A 7465-nucleotide genomic window follows, 5' to 3' on the forward strand; every position below is an offset into this window, starting at 1 on the left:
TCTTTACATGGTGTACAGATCGCACGGGAGTTGAATGGCACTAGATGAACGATCGGGCTAGGCGTAGAGGTAACAGCATCGAACCTAGTCGTATCCCATACAGTAAAGTGTATTTATAAGTTGAAGGTGGTAAAAGGATAATCCCTCGGCGTTTCAACAGTCGAAGTATCAAGTTTGTGCTGTATTTGCTAAAAAAAACTCTGGATAGTTAAACTTAATTGAAGAATTTTGTTTTGTATATATGTGTCGTATTATTTCATTTTGAAATGTCAAAAAGACTTCGTTTGTCAATATCTCCCAATGACAAAAGGGAAACTGACTGGACTAAAATCTTTATATTTCAGGTAGACAAAGATGAAACATTGATGTTACCCAAGGATACTTCAGATAAGATCAAATTGGGATATACTTTATTAGAAAAGAATATTCTAGAGTTCATGAAGCTAAATGAAATGCAAATTGCTTTAGATGTAGGACGAATTGATGATGGTCAAGGAATAGAAGAAAAACTGATTAGGAATAATGCACAGTATCATCATTCATGTAGAATAAAATTTAACAACACTAAACTAGATAGAGCTAGAAATCGAAGATCAGAAGAGGATAGTGATGATGAAAGTGATTCAACTGAATATACGTGAAATAAAGTCTCTCAAGAGCTAGGTAGAATGGATGTTGTACGATGTTTTTTTATGTGAAAAAGAGAGTCACCTATCAGAACTTCATGAAGCAATAACAATGCAGCTCAATGACAGAGTTAACTGCTGTGCGAAAACATTACAAGATAAGAAACTGCTTGCAAAGCTTAGTTCAGGTGATGTCGTAGCTCAGGAGTTCAAGTACCATCCAAAATGTTTAACAGTTCTATACAACAGAGAAAGAAAGTTACTTCACGGTCTTGAAACAGCTACGGACTAAGAAAAAGTTGACTCTGGCAATGAACTGGCATTTTCAGAGCTAGTAGCATATAGTGGACTGCCAAAGAGCCAATCCTGGATGTATAGTTTTCAAACTGGCAGATCTTTGTTTGCTGTATGAACGAACACTAAGTGATGTTTCATCAGCTGCAATAAAGGTAAACAAACAAGATTGAAAGAGATCATTCTAAGATGCCAGGCATACAGGCATACCATCGAGGTCAAGAGGTAGTGCTTGTGTTTGGGAAAGCACTTGTAACTGCCTGCGAGTATACTGGTGCCATGTATTTGGCAAAGGCAGAAGAAATCGTTCTGAAGGAAATGTCACAGCACGAGGTTCAATTTACTGGTACTTTTAATCCTGAATTGATATCAGAAGCTATTCCAGATACATATATTTGCAAAGACAAGGAAACGTAATCTCATAGATATTCTCTTTGAACACGGAATTTGCATTTCGAATGACCGTGTTTTGGAAATATAGGCTCGGGGATGGTGCAGTGCAAAAATATCTAGAGGAAGGAATAGTTTGTCCAGCTGTTTTACAGAAAGGTATATTCACCACCTCAGCTGTAGATAACATTGACCACAATCCCTCTTCAACAACTGCTTAAAATGTGGATGTAGAATATTTGTACTGGGAATTGTAAGGGCTATAGGTCAGGATTGCAATGCACAGCATTATGCACCTGTACATGCGAAGATACATGAATCAATATGACTTTGTCAGTGTAATTTCAAGCATGTGCTTTGCAGAGTTATCATAAAATTGTATTTACAGTGAATACTGACTTAAATATAGATGTTTTACCTCAAATCTAGGCCACTGGTCATCAAAATTACTTTGTATGGTCAATTTGTCAAATTGTGGAATGGGATTTTGCCGCCATTTTAAAAAAATGGGGCGGCCATCTTGAAAAGTGAAAGAAAATTGAGCGGCCCAGTTTTATTTCTTTAAGAACATCACAAGGAAGCTTTGTGCAAAGTTTTATGCTTGTATCATAAAATGAACTATTTTGTCAGGTATCGACCCACTAAAATCTATTTACATCTGTTTGAGTTGATTTCAATGCTAAAGTAGGTCAAAAGAAGAGAAGGGAATCAGATGTAGGTAAATTTGTAGTAGGCACAAGAAAAGACAGAAAAGACATGCTTGCAAAATATGATGAAATAAACAATCGTAAAATCTTGAACACCTTTTATAAAAAGGAACATAAGAAATGAACATGAAGAAGCCCAAAATGAAGAAACGAAAAATGGAATAGATTTTATTTTCAGTGAAAAAAGTCATTATAGTTAAAGATGAAAACGTGTTAAACAAGTTTAAGATAAGCAATAAGAGAATGGTGAGAAGCAAAACTTGTTTAGATATAAGGAAAGAAAGAGAAAACATAATTTTAAAAAAGGAAATAAACACTCTGTAATAAGGGAAATACCTGATGAGTTTAGTTTATCAAGAAAAAAATAAGTACTCCTAGCTAAAATAAGAAATGGAAGCAGGATAAAAAAAAAACTAACTGTAATTAAACAAAATTGGAATCAACACAAAAGATAGGTGAAGGAGCTCCCAAACAAGATTAAGGAACACTATCAGAAAAGACCAAAAAACATAATTAAAAAAAGGTTGGAAAGCTTTAATAGGCATGAAAAGAGGCAAAGCAGTAGAAGATAAATAATAAATGGAAAAGATTTGATAGTAGTTAAACTTCAAGAGACGAAGAGCATACAAGTAATGAAGTATGGTGTGATATTAAGAACTTATATCAGTCTTTTGGTTGTGAAGTCTTGTATTATTTCATTTTGAAATGTCAAAAAGACTTCGTTTGTCAATATCTCCCAATGAGAAAAGGGAAACTGACTGGACTAAAATCTTTATATTTCAGGTAGACAAAGATGAAACATTGATGTCACCCAAGGATACTTCAGATAAGATCAAATTGGGATATACTTTATTAGTAAAGAATATTCTAGAGTTCATGAAGCTAAATGAAATGCAAATTGCTTTAGATGTAGGACGAATTGATGATGGTCAAGGAATAGAAGAAACACTGATTAGGAATAATGCACAGTATCAACATTCATGTAGAATAAAATTTAACAACACTAAACTAGATAGAGCTAGAAATCGAAGATCAGAAGTGGATAGTGATGATGAAAGTGATTCAACTGAATATACGTGAAATAAAGCCTCTCAAGAGCTAGGTATAATGGATGTTGTACGATGTTTTTTTATGTGAAAAAGAGAGTCACCTATCAGAACTTCATGAAGCAATAACAATGCAGCTCAATGACAGACTTAACTGCTGTGCGAAAACATTACAAGATAAGAAAGTGCTTGCAAAGCTTAGTTCAGGTGATGTCGTAGCTCAGGAGTTCAAGTACCATCCAAAATGTTTAACAGTTCTATACAACAGAGAAAGAAAGTTACTTCACGGTCTTGAAACAGCTACGGACCAAGAAAAAGTTGACTCTGGCAATGAACTGGCATTTTCAGAGCTAGTAGCGTATAGTGGACTGCCAAAGAGCCAATCCTGGATGTATAGTTTTCAAACTGGCAGATCTTTGTTTGCTGTATGAACGAACACTAAGTGATGTTTCATCAGCTGCAATAAAGGTAAACAAACAAGATTGAAAGAGATCATTCTAAGCTGCCAGGCATACAGGCATACCATCGAGGTAGAGAGGTAGTGCTTGTGTTTGGGAAAGCACTTGTAACTGCCTGCGAGTATACTGATGCCATGTATTTGGCAAAGGCAGAAGAAATCGTTCTGAAGGAGATGTCACAGCACGAGGTTCAATTTACTGGTACTTTTAATCCTGAATTGATATCAGAAGCTATTCCAGATACACATATTTGCAAAGACAAGGAAACGTAATCTCATAGATATTCTCTTTGAACACGGAATTTGCATTTCGAATGACCGTGTTTTGGAAATATAGGCTCGGGGATGGTGCAATGCAAAAATATCTAGAGGAAAGAATAGTTTGTCCAGCTGTTTTACAGAAAGGTATATTCACCACCTCAGCTGTAGATAACATTGACCACAATCCCTCTTCAACAACTGCTTAAAATGTGGATGTAGAATATTTGTACTGGGAATTGTAAGGGCTATAGGTCAGGATTGCAATGCACAGCATTATGCACCTGTACATGCGAAGATACATGAATCAATATGACTTTATCAGTGTAATTTCAAGCATGTGCTTTGCAGAGTTATCATAAAATTGTATTTACAGTGAATACTGACTTAAATATAGATGTTTTACCTCAAATCTAGGCCACTGGTCATCAAAATTACTTTGTATGGTCAATTTGTCAAATTGTAGAATGGGATTTTTCCGCCATTTTAAAAAAATGGGGCGGCCATCTTGAAAAGTGAAAAAAATTGAGCGGCCCAGTTTTTTTTCTTTAAGAACATCACAAGGAAGCTTTGTGCAAAGTTTTATGCTTGTATCATAAAATGAACTATTTTGTCAGGTATCGACCCACTAAAATCTATTTACATCTGTTTGAGTTGATTTCAATGCTAAAGTAGGTCAAAAGAAGAGAAGGGAATCAGATGTAGGTAAATTTGTAGTAGGCACAAGAAAAGACAGAAAAGACATGCTTGCAAAATATGATGAAATAAACAATCGTAAAATCTTGAACACCTTTTATAAAAAGGAACATAAGAAATGAACATGAAGAAACAAAATATGGAATAGATTTTATTTTCAGTGAAAAAAGTCATTATAGTTAAAGATGAAAACGTGTTAAACAAGTTTAAGATAAGCAATAAGAGAATGGTGAGAAGCAAAACTTGTTTAGATATAAGGAAAGAAAGAGAAAACATAATTTTAAAAAAGGAAATAAACACTCTGTAATAAGGGAAATATCTGATGAGTTTAGTTTATCAAGAAAAAAATAAGTACTCCTAGCTAAAATATGAAATGGAAGCAGGATAAAAAAAAAAAACTAACTGTAATTAAACAAAATTGGAATCAACACAAAAGATAGGTGAAGGAGCTCCCAAACAAGATTAAGGAAAACTATCAGAAAAGACCAAAAAACATAATTAAAAAAAGGTTGGAAAGCTTTAATAGGCATGAAAAGAGGCAAAGCAGTAGAAGATAAATAATAAATGAAAAAGATTTGATAGTAGTTAAACTTCAAGAGACGAAGAGCAGACAAGTAATGAAGTATGGTGTGATATTAAGAACTTATATCAGTCTTTTGGTTTTGAAGTCTTGGGACACGCAGTTACAAGGAGAAACCCATAGATATAAAATGATACTTGGGATACTATAAAAAGGAGACAAAGACAAAAATTGATTGTTGAAAATTTTTGAGGCGGTAATGAAAATTACAAGGTAGAGTATGCTAAGTATTCCAGTATTGACAGTGAGGTCAAAAGAAAAGCCAGGCATGACTGGAGAGAATATTTAGACAGTAAAGCAGATGAGTCTGGCAAAGCTATGAATTCAGGAAGTGCCTATGGTGTAAGAATTGCTCATAGAATTATTAAAGAAATCTCGACTGGGGCAAAGAAGAAGCATATACCATTAAAAAAAAAGAGGTGGTTCTGTTATAGCAACAGAAGATGAGGAAAAACAACGTTGGATGGAACACTTTAGTGGGGTTATGAATAGGATATATAAAGGTAATAATTTGATTGATATACCTGAAGCTAATGAAGGCCTTCATGTGCCCATGAAATGATTCAGTGTGTTTGAAGTCGAAGATATTCTAAAAAAAAAAAAAAAAAAAAAAAAAAAAAAGAGAGAGATGGAAAGCCCAGGATACGATTTAATAACTGACGAGATGATACCAGGCGAAAATGAAGACTCCCAAACTACTTAGAAGATTATTTTGTAGAATGTGGCATGATGAGGCAAAATCTGATAAATGGGAGCTAAGAGTGTTGTTGAAAAAAAGAAAAAAGTAGACCTGACCGATTGCAATAATTACAAAGGCATAACACTTACGTCAGTTGTTATGACAATATATAGTATGCTTTTTTCCAAAGAGAATGGAAAGCAAGATTGGTGAAAAGCTGAGAGATTAACAAGCAGAATGTAGAAAATGTAGAGGTTGCACTGACCAGATTTTATTTTGAGACATGTTCTAAAGCAATGCGTAGAATATAGAAATCCCCTTTTGATGGCATTTGTTGACCATGAAAAAGCCTTTGATGTTGTGTACTGGCTAATTTTGTGGAGAATCCCGCATTATTATGGAATTCCTCTTAAAATGTAAATTTGATTAAATCTTTTCATGAGTATAGCAAGTGCAAAGTTAATCTTAATGGAGTGTTGTCAAAGGAATTTCAAGTGAACAGCAGAGTACTCTAAGGGGATATGTTGTTTATCCTCCTCAGGGATTTCTAATGCGTAGAACAGTCAGGTATGGTGGAAAAGGACAAAACTGGATTTGTAATAGGAATTTAGCAGACCTACAGTGTGCCGATGAAACGGTCCTTGTTAGCAGCACCCCACAGGATTTGCATTGCTTGCTTAACAGAATGCATGAAATATCACACGAGGTAGGGCTGATGATAAATAGAGGGAAGACAGAGATTATAACGGAGTATGACATGGAAGATGAAATATCATGGGAAGGAGAAAGGATTAATGAGGTAGAATCATTTAAGTATTTAGAAACTATGGTCTCTAACTAAGGGTTTTCAGTATTAGAGTATAGTGAAAGATTGAAAAAAGCAAATGAGACAATAGCTAGATTAAGTAAAATATGGAAATCAAATCACCTGAAATTACATATAAAAATCACCCTATATAACAGTTTAGTGAGATCGTTGTTACTCTATGGACATATATATAATATCACACCAACCACCCATAGAGATGCTACCGCTAGAGAGTTACGGGGTACTTTGACTGGCCAGACAATAGTAAATTGGATCTTTCTCTCTGGTTACTGTACATTTTCCCTTTGCCTACACACAAAATTGTCTGGCCTATTCTTAACATATTCTCCTCTGTCTTCATACGACTGACAGCACCAAAAAATTCTTCACCCAAAGGGTTACTGCACTGCAATTATTCAGTGGCTAATTTCCTCTTGTTAAGGGTAGAAGAGACGCTGTAGCTATGGTAGGCAGTTCTTCTAGGAGGACACTCCCAAATCAAACCATTGTTCTCTGATCTTGGATAGTGCCATAGCCTCTGTACCATGGTCTTTCACTGTCTTGGGTTAGAATTCTCTTGCTTGAGGGTACACCCGGGCAAATTATTCTATCGTATTTCTCTTCCTCTTGTTTTGTGTAATTTTTTATAGTTTACATAGGAGATATCTATTTTGTTGATACTGCAGTTAAAATATATCACATTTCATTGTTTCCTTTCCTCACTGGGCTATTTTCCCTGTTGGGGCCCCTGTGCTTATAGCACCCTGCCTTACAAACTAGGTTTGTAGCTGAGCAATTAATAATAATAATAATGAGAAATGGTATGACAATGAAACAATCTTCAGTAGATTTAGTATATTTGTGAAAAAAAGCCCTCGGAAAGATATTGAGTTAAATGAGCGCACACGATTAGAAGTAAAACTA

The sequence above is a fragment of the Palaemon carinicauda genome, chromosome 10 (genome assembly GCF_036898095.1).
Source record: "Palaemon carinicauda isolate YSFRI2023 chromosome 10, ASM3689809v2, whole genome shotgun sequence".
Classification (NCBI taxonomy): domain Eukaryota; kingdom Metazoa; phylum Arthropoda; class Malacostraca; order Decapoda; family Palaemonidae; genus Palaemon; species Palaemon carinicauda.